Raw genomic sequence first — 15,071 nt, forward strand, 5'->3', positions numbered from 1 at the left:
CAGAGTAAGACTGTACCATCTATTTCACTATGGTTTGCAGAGTGTGGATGTACGAGGCGCGGTTGTAAGTAGGTACCGTTTTGAAGTATGGCTATTGGAGCTTTGCAGTCTGCATACCTTGTCTCCTCCCAAAGTGCGCTCATATACACTACTGGCCATTAAAGTTGCTACACCAAGAAGAAATGCAGATGATAAACGGATATTCATTGGACAAATATATTATACTAGAACTAACATGTGATTACATTTTCACGCAATTTGGGTGCACAGATTCTGAGAAATCAGCACCCAGAACAACCACCTCTGGCCGTAATAACGGCCTTGATGCGCATGGGCATTGAGTCAAACAGAGCTTGGATGGCGCGTACAGGTACAGCTGCCCATGCAGCTTCAACACGATACCACAGTTCATCAAGAGCAGTGACAGGCGTATTGTGACGAGCCAGTTCCTCGGCCACCATTGACCAGACGTTTTCAATTGGAGAATGTGCTGGCCAGGGCAGCAGTCGAACATTTTCTGTATCCCGAAAGGCCCGTACAAGACCTGCAACATGTGGTCGTGCATTATCCTGCTTGAAATGTACGGTTTCGCAGGCATCGAATGAGGGGAGAGTAACGGGTCGTAACACATCTGAAATATAATGTCCACTGTTCAAAGTGCCGTCAATGCGAACAAAAGGTGACCGAGACGTGTAACCAATGGCACCCCATACCATCACGCCGGCTGATACGCCAGTATGGCGATGACCAATACACGCTTCCAATGTGCGTTCACCGCGATGTTGCCAAACACGGATGCGACCATCATGATGCTGTAAACAGAACCTGGATTCATCCGACCAAATGACGTTTTGCCATTCGTGCACGCAGGTTCGTCGTTGAGTACACCATCGCAGGCGCTCCTGTCTGCGATAAAGCGTCAATGGTAACCGCAGCCATGGTCTCCGAGCTGATAGTCCATGCTGCTGCAAACATTGTCGTGTTGCTAAAGTCCACATCTGTTGACTCAGGGATCGAGACGTGGCTGCACGATCCGTTACAGCCATGCGGATAAGATGCATGTCATCTCGACTGCTAATGATACGAGGCCGTTGGGATCCAGCACGGCGTTCCATATTACCCTCCTGAACCCACCGATTCCATATTCTGCTAATAGTCATTGGATCTCGACCAACGCGAGCAGCAATGTCGCGATACGATAAACCGCAATCGCGATAGGCCATAATCCGACCTTTATCAAAGTCGGGAACGTGATTGTACGCATTTCTCCTCCTTACACGAGGCATCAGAACAACGTTTCGCCAGGCAACGCCGGTCAACTGCTGTTTGTGTATGAGAAATCGGTTGGAAACTTTCCTCATGTCAGCACGTTGTAGGTGTCGCCAACCTTGTGTGAATGTTCTGAAAGCTAATCATTTGCGTATCAAAACAGCTTCTTCGTGTCGGTTAAATTTCGCGTATGTAGAACGTCATTTTCGTGGTCTAGCAATTTTAATGGCCAGTAGTGTAGAAACAATGTTGAACTTATGGTGTGGCAATCAAGTGAGAATGAAACATTGTCCTGTTAATCAGAAGACGGTGTGCTCTCTCAAGTTGGTCGACTGAAAGGAGTTAGGGAGCCGGTCAAATGTTTAAAAGCTACTAAAGGTTAGTTTCGGCAATTTAAAAATCTATGTAATTGGCTTAGCAACGCAGAAAGTAGTGAGTTAGGAAGCCATGGAGTTAAAAATAAAGAAAAAAAGAAGGGAGTTATCATTACGTCACAAACTTGATACCGACGTCTGCCATCTTATGTACCAAAAAACATTAGGTTCACCGCATTTATACGTCCATGGCTCACCGCGGTGATACTTCCCCGTGACGTTACTCTGACGGGGCCGTGCCCAGTTTCGACCGTTGGAAATAAGTATCGACTTTCGTGATCGTATCTCAAATAACATTTGGTGTTCTGATTGTGTGTAGACGTAGTTGTTTCACAAAAAAAAACTGGCCTTTCAATAATCGTTCACGTTGCTGAGCTGCACAATATACGATAGCATGCCTTGATCCGATTCTCAACGTGTGGGCTAACAAATAACTCGTAGGAAATGAGGATGATCGTGTGGCATTGTTCGCCAGGTGGCCCTTCCGGGGGAGTTTGACCACCGGGTCACAAGTCATATTTCAGGTGACGCCCCACTGGGGGACTTGCGCGGCGAAGGTACGCTTTTTGCAAACATGAACATAAAAAATGTTGTGCATAGTAGCTGAAAGCTGAAAATGTAACGAACAGCAAGCAGTACCAGTGGGCAAACAAGCAATGGTTTTACGAGTTCAAACTTCATTTGTTACTGATACAAATATAGTAAAAACGGAGTTACATGGATTACGAAAGCATGCTGCAGTCGCAGGTTCGAATCCTGCCTGAGGCATGGCTATTTGTGATTTCCTTAGGTTACTCAGGTTTATGTAGTTCTAAGTCTAGGGGACTGATGACCTCAGATGTTAAGTCCCATAGTGCTTAGAGCCATTGAACCATTTTGAAAGCATCCTTTTCACTTCACATTCTTGGTTATTCTAAATACATCAAGAAAAAACAAGATACATTAACGAAGCCAAATGTGTCGTACTACTAGAGCAAATACGTACTCAAGAACAGAAAAACGTTCGAAGTTGCGTTGCTGACACTATTTTACTCATGAAAGCACTGTAATATTTAGTGTTTAAGAGAGCTGCCCAGTGTACATGACAGAAATAATGAACAAGAAGCATTTGTAAATATTAGTCTACTAACGGTTTGGGTTGTTTAAGATGGCGGTAGGTCCCGTCCACTCTGGCCTTGAAACAGCGTACAGCGTAACGTAAGTCTGTAGTGCCATCTCCCTCTTTTTACCTCCATGCGGCAATCACTGATTAGGAGTCTGCATCACTCTATTCAGAGAAACTCAAGGCAATGATAGAAGGAGGCGGCTGTGCCAGGCAAACCATATTCGGCGTAGGTGAAACTCGTCTGTTCTGGTATAACGTGTGAAAAGAACTTTCATCGCGCGTGAAGAGAGAAGCTTTCCAGGACTTTAAGCTGCCAAAGATAGATTGAGAGTAGTGGCTGGCGCGAATGCAGCTCATATCTCGTAATTTTCTCTCAGAAAATCCAAGAGATTTAATGAAAAAAATACATCTAAAGCTGCAAATGGAATGCTAAAGTTTGGGTGACAGCTTCCCCTTTTGAGGACTGGTTTGGCATCACGTCACACATGAAGTGGAATGTTATTGCAACTTAAAACGAATTCCGTTTAAAGTGATGCTGTTAATCAACAATGCACAAAATCATCATCCCGTTACTCTATTTGCTTTAACCAATGAACCAGGGAGTCGTCAGAATATTTAAAGCTTGCTATACGAGATTATCTTTTGCGAATCTACATGAAGCTATAAAACTAAACAGTGAGCTCTGTTAAAGATTTTTGGAAGCAATTCAATGTTTTACATACCATGAAAATTATTGGACTATCTTGAAATGTAATCTCAGAAAAAAGTTTAAATGATGTCTGGGAAAAACGGTGCCCTTTTTATGCCACTGAAACCCAGGAGGAATCGGCACCAGATACTGATCAATTGATAAGATAACTGAAGAAGTGGCACATCTTGCAAGACAATTGAATTTAGACTTATTGGAAATGGTGTCTGTTCTTTCGGACATGTCCGAAACAACAGACACCATATCCATATAAGTATATAGTTCTGGCAACACCGGTCATGTCCTTCTTCTTCTGTGCTGATGCACACATATTCCCCGAACTCTTACGGGACTTGGTAAGAATGTCTTCCACGAGTAATGAGTGTGTTGGGGTGGGACACTACGAATGTAGTGTGTGGACATACAAGTTCAGAATGTGGGTCTCGCGGGAGGCGTGCGCGAGATAGTCCCTGCAGGCGCGCTTTCCTCTGTACCCTCGGTGGCTCAGATGGATAGAGCGTCTGCCATGTAAGCAGGAGATCGCAGGTTGGAGTCCCGGTCGGGGCACACATTTTCACCTGTCCCCGTGGATATATATCAACTCCCGTTAGCAGCTGAAGGTATTAATACAATTCTAATTTCATTAAATTTAGAGGTTGATGATTACGACGTTCAAGAACTCTTGTCCATCTTGAAAGACAATTAAATTTAGAGGTGGATGATTATGATGTTAAAGAAATACTGAATTCGCACCTTTACAAACCCTCGTCGCCAGTTTTACCAAGGCCTCGTCGCTACTGCTGTAGAGGCCGAGTTTGTGAGTTCGTGAAACGGCTTCTTTTGCAGTACACCGCAAAGACAATTTTTCCCTGCCACTATTACACAGCAATGCCCCTGGGTAATGTAACAGGATACGAGAACGGAGGTTCTACAACACTCAAACAAATTACTAAGAAAGTCACACAAATGAATTAAAAGGTTTACTTGTCTTTGTGACTAGTTAAAATATGAAGTCCGCAACACTACTTGTAATATAACACAAGAAAAGGCCCTCAATGCCTAAGTGCAAATAATCTTAGGTGAACTTCATAGTACATAGCAAATGCAATTTACAGCAGCTTTACTTCTAGGAGTTGACTAAACGATGTTCCCTGTCTAAGTCAGCCCTGGACGATGATCTATAAGCAACTGGGCGAGGACTGCTCTCCTATCTCCCTAGTAGGCCTCTGTCCGTTGTCGTCCGGTCACTGGGGGATTGTACTCGGCCGGCAATTGTCCGGGGTGAACCTGATTCTTTACATCCAGTTCAATCAGAAGATCAAATGACGTTTGCAAAGTTGACGCAGCGCCTCAGTTCAATTGAAAAAGGGCTACAATTTTACGAAAAAATTTACTCCAACGAAATACGCGTTTCTGTAAAAACGGGTTAACATTCTGGTCGCTGTACCTATAGGTTATAAACAGTTCTGGTGGCTGGTTTTTGCTATTATGATGTAATATTTTGAGCTGTCCTTACAGGTTGCGTGGACGATTTTCTACATATTACTCTCCTGTTGCATTTTTGGTGTTGTTCTTCTTCTTATAAATGCCAATTTGTGGTTTTTTCCACATTTCACAGCATTATGGACCACAAATTGGCATTTATAAGAAGAAGAACAACACCAAAAATGCAACAGGAGAGTAATATGTAGAAAATCGTCCACGTAACCTGTAAGGACAGTTCAAAATATTACTTCATAATAGCAAAATCCAGCCACCAGAACTGTTTATAACCTATAGGTACAGTGACCAAAATGTAAACTATATAGAAAAAAGAGTCGAGGGGCATGAAAGGGAAGCAGTGGTTGGGAAAGGAGTGAGACAGGGTTGTAGCCTCTCCCCGATGTTATTCAATCTGTATATTGAGCAAGCAATAAAGGAAACAAAAGAAAAATTCAGAGTAGGTATTAAAATTCATGGAGAAGAACTAAAACTTTGAGGTTCGCCGATGACATTGTAATTCTGTCAGAGACAGCAAAGGACTTGGAACAGCAGCTGAACGGAATGGACAGTGTCTTGAAAGGAGGATATAAGATGAACATCAACAAAAGCAAAACGATGATAATGGAATGTAGTCAAATTAAATCGGGTGATGCTGAGGGAATTAGATTAGGAAATGAGACACTTAAAGTAGTAAAGGAGTTTTGCTATTTAGGGAGTAAAATAACTGATGATGGTCGAAGTAGAGAGGATATAAAATGTAGACTGGCAATGGCAAGGAAATCGTTTCTGAAGAAGAGAAATTTGTTAACATCGAATATAGATTTAAGTGTCAGGAAGTCGTTTCTGAAAGTATTTGTACGGAGTGTAGCCATGTATGGAAGTGAAACATGGACGATAACTAGTTTGGACAAGAAGAGAATAGAAGCTTTCGAAATGTGGTGCTACAGAAGAATGCTGAAGATAAGGTGGGTAGATCACGTAACTAATGAGGAGGTATTGAATAGGATTGGGGAGAAGAGAAGTTTGTGGCACAGTTTGACTAGAAGAAGGGATCGGTTGGTAGGACATGTTTTGAGGCATCAAGGGCTCACAAAGTTACCATTGGAGGGCAGCATGGAGGGTAAAAATCGTAGAGGGAGACCAAGAGATGAATACACTAAGCAGATTCAGAAGGATGTAGGTTGCAGTAGGTACTGGGAGATGAAGAAGCTTGCACAGGATAGAGTAGCATGGAGAGCTGCATCAAACCAGTCTCAGGACTGAAGACCACAACAGCAACAAATAGAAAAAATTATGTACATATTCCAGGCCATTGAAGATGCCTTGCAGAAAATAAAGGCGAAACGCGTATGGCACGAAAATTGTCTTTCATTCAGTTGCTGTCAGACGGTCAAGAAGTAAAAATTATCAATATACCGTAATTTTACTAGCGTGCTATGAGGAAATATTTCGTGAGAAGAAAAAATAACTGATTCGACAACATTGTTGGATTTTATGAAGGCTTCTCCGTCACAATAACGTCGGTTTACATTTTTGCAGTGCATAATACTGTACTGTAATATAATTTGTTCGCCTGTTCAACATTTTATTACTTTTCTTCCAAATGACACTGTTTTCTTCAGTCTTTGGTCCCTACTGAACGTAACTTGCATGTATTTATAAGTAAAATTGGAACCCCACTTAAGCGAATTCGACTTGCACGATTTATCGCTCGGTTCCACCTATCGCTTAAGTCCGTGGTCTAACTAAATCGGTAAGTCATCCCAAAGGCCAGGCAGTTGACTAATTTTTCTCTGTCAGCAGGCCGGTCTTATTCCTTTATTTACGTTGCTGTTTCTTTAACTTTTATTTTAATACGGTACTTGCTTTAAAAACGCGACTAGCGTCTACGGTGAAACAAAACAACCACGACCCTGAGGTGCTTTGCACTCAATATATATAAATGACCTAGTAGATAGTGTCGGAAGTTGCATGCGGCTTTTCGCGGATGATGCTGTAGTATACAGAGAAGTTGCAGCATTAGAAAACTGCAGCGAAATGCAGGAAGATCTGCAGCGGATTGGCACTTGGTGCAGGGAGTGGCAACTGGCCCTTACCATAGACAAATGTAATGTATTGCGAATACATAGGAAGAAGGATCCTTTATTGGATGATTATATGATAGCGGAACAAACACTGGTAGCAGTTAATTCTGTAAAATATCTGGGAAAATGCGTACGGAGCGATTTGAAGTGGAATGATCGTATAAAATAAATTGTTTGTAAGGCGGGTACCAGGTTGAGATTCATTGGGAGAGTCCTTAGAAAATGTAGTCCATCAACAGTGGCTTACAAAACACTAGTTCGACCTATACTTGAGTATTGCTCATCAGTGTGGGATCCGTACCAGATCGGGTTGACGGAGGAGATAGAGAAGATCCAAAGAAGAGCGGCACGTTTCGTCACAGGGTTATTTAGTAAGTGTGATAGCGTTACGGAGATGTTTAGCAAACTCAAGTGGCAGACTCTGCAAGAGAGGCGCTCTGCATCGCGGTGTAGCTTGCTGTCCAGGTTTCGAGAGGGTGCGTTTCTGGATGAGGTATCGAATATATTGCTTCCACCTACTTATACCTCCCGAGGAGATCACGAATGTAAAATTAGAGAGATTCGAGCGCGCGCGGAGGCTTTCCAGCAGTCGTTCTTCCCGCGAACCATACGCGAGTGCAACAGGAAAGGGAGATAATGACAGTGGCGCGTAAAGCGCCCTCTGCCACACACCGTTGGGTGGCTTGCTTAGTATAGATGTAGATGTAGACGTAGCAGCCGCGACGTAGACGGTCTGCCCGGGCCTTACGCGTCTGCTTTCCAGGATGCAGTTACCTGAGGCCAGCCCACGGCCCACGGCCGCGGTCACAGCTGATTCTAGCCCGGCCCAGCCTAGCCTATCGTAACGGAGCCGCCTCTCGCAGCCCGCCGTTAATAACCCCTATAGAAGTCGCCCCCCCTCCCGCGCCGCCCCCCCCCCCCCCCCGGCCGTGGTGGTCGAGCGGTTCTAGGCGCTTCAGTCCGGAACCGCGCTGCTGCTACGGTCGCAGGTTCGAATCCTGCCTCGGGCAGGTCCTTAAATTAGTTAGGTTTAAGTGCTCGTATGTCTACCCCCCCCCCCCCCCATACTTCCTTCACACTTGCTCTCGCTGCAGTGCACTGACTCCAGCTCTCTGCGATAGTCTATTCTGTGCAATTCTCTTCATTTCTGCGTAACTGCCACAACCTACACCAACTTGAATGTGCTTACTGTTGTCAACTGAAAAAGAGCCTGTAATTTCCCCCAGACCTGGAGAAGGTCACGTGTGTTTTGTATCCTAAAACTTGAAAAATCTTCAGCTGAGCCCGGAAATTAGAGGCCAATATCCTTGTTGCATCATCTGCTCAAAATATCCCTTCGAATTGAGGACGGATTTCAAACTCGGAAAATTTCAGGAGCAGCTTTTATCGACCTGACTGCTGCTTATGTGCAAGTAAGACACTACACAGAGTTCTCAAAAGCTTGCTATGAAAAATAGAGGTCGCTATGATTTTACGTTTGGTGTGTATTACATGACACATTGTTGCGTATGAAATTTAGCTAACATATTGAATTTTTCTTTAGACCAACCTCGAGAAAATTCATCTAATGTAGCACACTCATTTGCGATCGCGCAACGCCAGCCACAAAGCCAGAGTGAAATATGCACAACATTCTTCATGTGTCAGAAACGGTTTCAGATATCGAAATCAGATTTTGGCAAATGATAGCACGCAAGGAGGAGAGTATTTTGCCATATCGTTATTATGTAAAACTTTATTATCTACTGTGTTTTTCCACTATCTACACACTTTTACGATGAAAAATGTAACTTTTAAGAGCTGTCGATAGCTGTTGAAACGAGAAATGGTGTGGGTTTTGGAATAACACAGGTGAAGCCATTACACATTCTCTTTGTACCGAGGATGCGCTTTTTCATACGAGGGACGTTTGGAAAGTCCGTGCAAAGTCCGAGAGATGGCACCACCGGCGCGTATCGAGGTCATGTTTAGTTAGTAGCATCTTTGGAAATAACTCACACCACGTTTCAGCCATATTAGTCTATTTCTTTGTGTTTGGTATTCGTGTGATTCAAGGAAGTCGAATGATTGTCAAAAAATGGACGGTAAAGAATTTCGTGTGCTGATTAAACATTACTTTATGAAAGGCAAAACGCCCCAGGAGACCAAAGAGATGGTTGATAAACATTACGGTGACTCTGCACCATCGGTTAGAACAGTTTATAACTGGTTTCAAAATATTCGTAATGGCCATATGGGCACAAGTGATGCTGAACGACCTAGACGCCCTGTGGAGGTTACAACTCCAAAAATCATTGATAAAATCCATGATTTGGTGATGGATGACAGAAGGGTTAAGGTGCATGAGATTGTTAGTGCTGTGAGCATCTAGAATGAACTGGTACATAACATTTTGCCTAAACATCTGGACATGAGAAAGCTATCCGCAAGATGGGTTCTGTGATTGCTTACGCTTGACCAAAAACGGAATCGTGTGATGTGTTAAAAGGATAGTTTGCAGCTGTTCAGGAAGAATCCACAGGACTTTAAGCATTGTTTCGTCACTGTGGATGAAACATGGGTACATGACTATACTCCTGAGACCAAACAACAATCTAAACAATGGGTTAGCAAGGGAGAATCTGCACCAAAAAAGGCGAAGACCATTCCTTCGGCCGGAAAGGTTATGGCGACTGTCTTTTGGGATTCGCAAGGGATAATCCTCATAGACTATCTGGAAAAGGGTAAAACTATTACAGGTACATATTATTCATCGTTATTGGAACGTTTGAAAATCAAGCTACAAGAAAAACGCCGGCGATTGGACCGCAAAAAAGTCCTTCACCATCACGACAATGCACCAGCAGTTGTGGTAGCAAAATTATTGGAAATAGGATTGCAACACGTTTCACATCACCCCTATTCTCCAGACTTGGCTCCCTCCGACTATAGTTTGTTCCCCAAGTTGAAGAAATGGCTGGGAGGACAAAGATTTTCTTCAAATCAGTAGGTGATTGCAGCAAGTAATAGCTATTTTGCAGATTTGGACAATTCCTATTATTCGGAAGGAATCAACAAATTAGAACACCGTTGGGTGAAGTGTACAACTCTAAAAGGAGACTATGTCGAAAAATAAAAAAGGTTTACCCCAAACACCTATGTAGTTTTTATTTTTGCATGGACTTTTCAAACGGCCCTTTTAAGCTACTGACGTTATTTTCCTCAGTTCCCCACTTCATGAACTTAATAAACCACTGTTTCAGAACTCTCTCACAGTTGTATCTGTGTGACATGTTAGTGAGGTGAGACTGTATGAACTCCACTGTGTTTTGGCAAAAGAAGCAAATCTTAACATGGCAACCAGAGAAATGTGTAGGTTTTACTCAAAACTCGCTACTCGTTCTGCTTCTCTGAAAGTTACAAATGGATAACGATCCAGGTGAAAATAAATCGCTTCATTTTTGGCGGAATTCTTTTTAGATCGTAACCAAAGCAGAGGTGACAGTAGATCTGTTTGGTCACCATGCAAGTGTGCGTGCGGTGGGGTCCCACTCAATACTTACAAAAAAATGTGAGTGTGGGCTTCAGTTTAGAACAGCACTTCCCCTCCAGCGCTCAGCATTCCCCCTACAGCGCCTGCCTGTAACCCCCACCACTACTGCTCTCCCCACGCGTGCCCTGCCGTCTTCTGCGTCTCTACTGACCATGGCATTCTGTTTGACTATACTCGGAGCAGTGTGATCCTTGTGGGAAAAACATCTAAACTGCACATATATTCACTGTGAGATTTTGGAGGTACGTGGACCTAACGCAGAGTCGCACTTAGTCGCAGTGAAATGGTGCCGACAATTTGTCCAAGGCCGCATAGATGTGGGTGAGTGATGCTGATTGGGAAGTCAAGATATTGCAGAAAACGATTTCCATATTCCGCGACCTGAGAGAACATCTGAGGGGAATGAGATTTCCCAATGATGAGGACCTTCACACAGCGGTTCTCGAATGGCTCTGTGACTGAGTAGCGCATTTCTGTCGTCGAGGAACTGAATGACTGGTAGAACGCTCCTACCGTTGTTTACAGGTACTTAGAGACTCTGCTGAAAAATATTGTCAGATATCTGTGTGACTTTGATCAATCCTGTATATATCACTGTCCTGGTCAAATCTAATTGAACACGTAAAAATGATGTATATATTATTCAGTACATTATCAGTAGTGAGTCAATGGTTTGTTTATTAAGAATGGTAAGTGCAGTAGTCAGATGATTTCAGAATATCGATGACTACCAGGACAAACAGTAAATTGTTCTAGTCTATCGTTTTAACCAAGACTTGCAAATGGCGTTTTGAGCTATACCCACTCATGTTCCAGAGCATTCAATGAATTTAGTTTGGCTTGCCACAATACTGTATAACTTACTTTTTGAAGAGCCTTCAAACGGCCGTGTTTGTATCGTTTCCGTAGGGATCGCGAGAAAAGGATTACATTGCTTACAGCGGCAAGGAGACGCTTGACTAGTCATTCTTTCCGCGCTCCACACGTGTACGGAACTGGAAGAAAACATAATAAATGCTACAACGCCATTCACTTCACAATGCTTTGCAGACTGCAGGTCTGCTTTTATGAGAAAAACTGGCTGCAACCACATGAGACAGACGGCTGACAATGAGACGCTGTTAACAGGTCACCATTGCTGGAGCTCTAATTTCATTTTATTTTTATTTCAAGCGTCCCTTTGCGTAAGATCAAACTGAGGAGCAAATCTTCTTCGTCATCGAACGATTTAGTGCATGAAATTGACATCAGAAAAGTTAATAATAGATAACATAAAAATTTTACGAATCCTATGCAGACGACACACTCTTGAATGAATATTAAAAAAAAAATCAACAATATGACACAAGAATTAGTTAATCTTTTCCCCCGGAGTTCTCCGACAGAACAGTGAGAGTGTGCCATGAATAAATTCTTCAGTTTGGACATAAAATTGAGAGGATTACTGCTAAGATTTTTTTACCTACTGCTTGTAGCTTATCGAAATTCGATACAGCATTCAACTACATGCCTTTCTGGACAAGAATCATGGAGGTGTGATCCAACTGCAGATTGGATTTCTGCCTATTATTATCTGAATGAAAGGTGTTAACAACAAACGAAATTAAAGGAAATATGTACTGAGGAGGCATCCTTGGTCAGTAGAAGTTTACTAGCATCAAACATGTCTTAATTTGAGGAAGAAATTCCTGAAAATGTACGTTTGGACCACAGCATTCAAAGGTTGTGAAACATGGACTGGGGGGGGGGAAACCGAAGAGAATCTGAGCATTTGAGATGTGGTGCTGCAAAAGAATGTTGAAAATTAGGTTGACTGATAAGGTAGTGAATGAGGGGATTATCCGCAGAATCGACGAGGAAAGGAATATATGGAAAACACTAACAAGAAGAAGGAACAGGATGATAGAACATCTGTTAAGACATCACGGAATAACTTCCTTGGTATTACAGGGAGCTGTGAAGGGTAAAAACTCTGTAGCTAGACAACAAATAACACAGGACGTAGGTATTGCGAATGGTACTCTGTGATGAAAAGCTTCTAAACCGAAAATACTTTTTGTGAATGGGTAGAGTTGCCATAAGCGAATGAAGATAAGTAAAGTAGATTAATTTCGTGATTCTTGAGTTTCTCCCGGAGTATTTGATAGTCAAAATATCCACGGGTGTACTGCCGGTCCACAGTGCCCAACGGGCACAATATTTTGGCGATCATACATGTCGCCATCATCAGGTGAACTGACGGACTGAGCTCCTGTGAACGTGCCGGCACGGAGATCCGTACGCTATGGCTGCTCAGGGGGAACTGGGTTCGGTCGCGGCGGCGGCCGATTTAAATACCCTCCGCCCGCGGCACGCTCACTCCGCCGTCCGCGCCCCACGCCACGGTCGCGCGGTGGAACAGATGGCGACGGCGTCTGAGGTGACGTCGGTGTGATGGCTCTGTCCGCCGTGGTCGTCACAACTATACGTTTGCTCGATTTACTCTTGATTAACCCAATCGCTGGTTCCCAAGCCTTGCTAAGATTATAGCCACAGTCACGGTTTATGAGGTCGTCATTGGTGAGAATTTCGATGGCCTCTCTAACAACGCTGTCCCAGTATCTCGACGTCTGTACCAGAATCCTCGTGCGTTCGTACTCCATAGCGTGATTTTCCGACAAACAATGTTCAGCGACCGCCGACTTGCTCGGATACATCAGTCGAGTGTGCCTCTGGTGTTCACGGCATCGTTCCTCGACGGTACGCATCGTCTGACCAATATACGACTTGCCACATTGACACGGAATCTGGTACACGCCGGCCTTCCTCAAACCGAGGTCATCTTTGGCGCTCCCCACCAGTGCACGAGTTTCATTCGGAGGACAAAACACAGTTCCGACCCGGTGTTTCTTCAAAATGCGGGCGATTTTCCTCGAGAGTGCGCCTGTATCTGGAACAAACGCAGTGCCTACCTCCTCCCTCGTCATTTCATCCATCTCCACCGGTTGTGCTGTAGTGGTTGGGCGGAGAACACGTTGAATCTGCCACTCTGAGTACCCATTTTTTCGAAATACAGTTCTCAGATGTTTCAATTCCTGGGGTAGACTCTCTGCGTTAGAGATAGTGCGCGCCCTATGTACTAGAGTTTTAAGTACCCCATTCCTCTGTGAAGGGTGGTGGCAGCTGTCTGCGTGCAAATACAGATCAGTGTGCGTTGTCTTCCGATACACTCCATGACCTAGGGTATCGTCAGCCCTTCTCTTGACCAAGACGTCAAGGAAAGGTAATTTACCCTCCGTTTCAGTCTCCATAGTGAATTTGATGTTGGGGTGTATGGAATTTAGATGTGTAAGGAAGTCAAGGAGTTTATCCGTACCATGTGGCCAGATGACGAACGTGTCGTTCACGTAACGGAAAAAGCAAATAGGTTTCCATTAGGATGACGACAGGGCTTCCTCCTCGAAGTTCTCCACGTACAAATTCGCTACCACCGGTGAGAGTGGGGTACCCATGGCGACTCCCTCCGTTTGTTCGTAGTATTCTCCATTAAAAAGAAAATACGTGGAAGTCAAGACATGCCTAAAAGGTTCAGTGGTCTTCTCGTCAAACTTCTGACTAATGAATTCTAGTGACTCTCGCAGGGGTACCCTCGTGAACAAGGAAACGACGTCAAAACTCACCATGATGTCTGACTCATCCAACCTGAAGCTATCAAGGCGTTTAACAAAATCCAAGGAATTACGGATGTGATGAGGGCATTTACCCACATAAAGACTTAATATTCCCGTCAGGTATTTGGCCAACAAATATGTAGGTGCCCTGATGTTGCTGACAATGGGGCGTAATGGTACCCCCTCTTTGTGAACCTTCGGGAGTCCATATAGTCTAGGCGATACCGGACCTTGGGGTAACAATTTCTTAGCGTCACCCTCCGGTAAATCTGCGTCCTTGAGAAGCGACCTCGTCTTGTTCTCCACCTTCTTTGTAGGGTCAACGCTGATCTTCCGGTAGGAATCGTCATTTAGCAGGCTCTGCATCTTATCAGTGTAGTCCTTATGGGAGACAACAACTGTAGCATTGCCTTTGTCAGGCGGTAAGACAACAATTTCAGAGCGCTCCCTCAGATCACGAATTGCCGCCCTCTCTTTACTGGTGATATTTGACTTCATCGGCTTGGATTTCGACAACGCACGACAAGTTTCACGACATATTTCCTCAGCTGATTCAGGCGGAAGTCGAGCTGCAACCTGTTCAACAGCAGTAACGATCGTTTCATAAGCTTTGGTTACTGATAGTAACTTGACACCAGTGCCTATGAGTTTAATTTGTACACCAAAGCACTGAAGATGATCACTATGTGATTGAAAATCGATTTTGCTGTCAATAAACTATCAATATTACGACCAACGCTGACCTTCTCTCTAAATAACAGAGGCTTTTTAAGCTCGTTGAGGCTCTGTAATGGTGTGGGGCGTGTGCAGTTGGAGTGATATGGAAGCCCTGACATGCGTATATATGACTCTGACAAGTGACACGTACGTAAGCATCCTGTCTGATC

General features: G+C 43.9%; 1 protein-coding gene across 1 annotated transcript in view; it reads right to left on the bottom strand.

The window, feature by feature from the left end:
* LOC124717275 (delta-like protein 1) overlaps positions 1–15,071 on the bottom strand; it is a 93,496-nt gene that overhangs the window by 77,501 nt on the left and 924 nt on the right. The window lies entirely within an intron of this gene.

The sequence above is a fragment of the Schistocerca piceifrons genome, chromosome 9 (genome assembly GCF_021461385.2).
Source record: "Schistocerca piceifrons isolate TAMUIC-IGC-003096 chromosome 9, iqSchPice1.1, whole genome shotgun sequence".
NCBI classification, from domain to species: Eukaryota; Metazoa; Arthropoda; class Insecta; order Orthoptera; family Acrididae; genus Schistocerca; species Schistocerca piceifrons.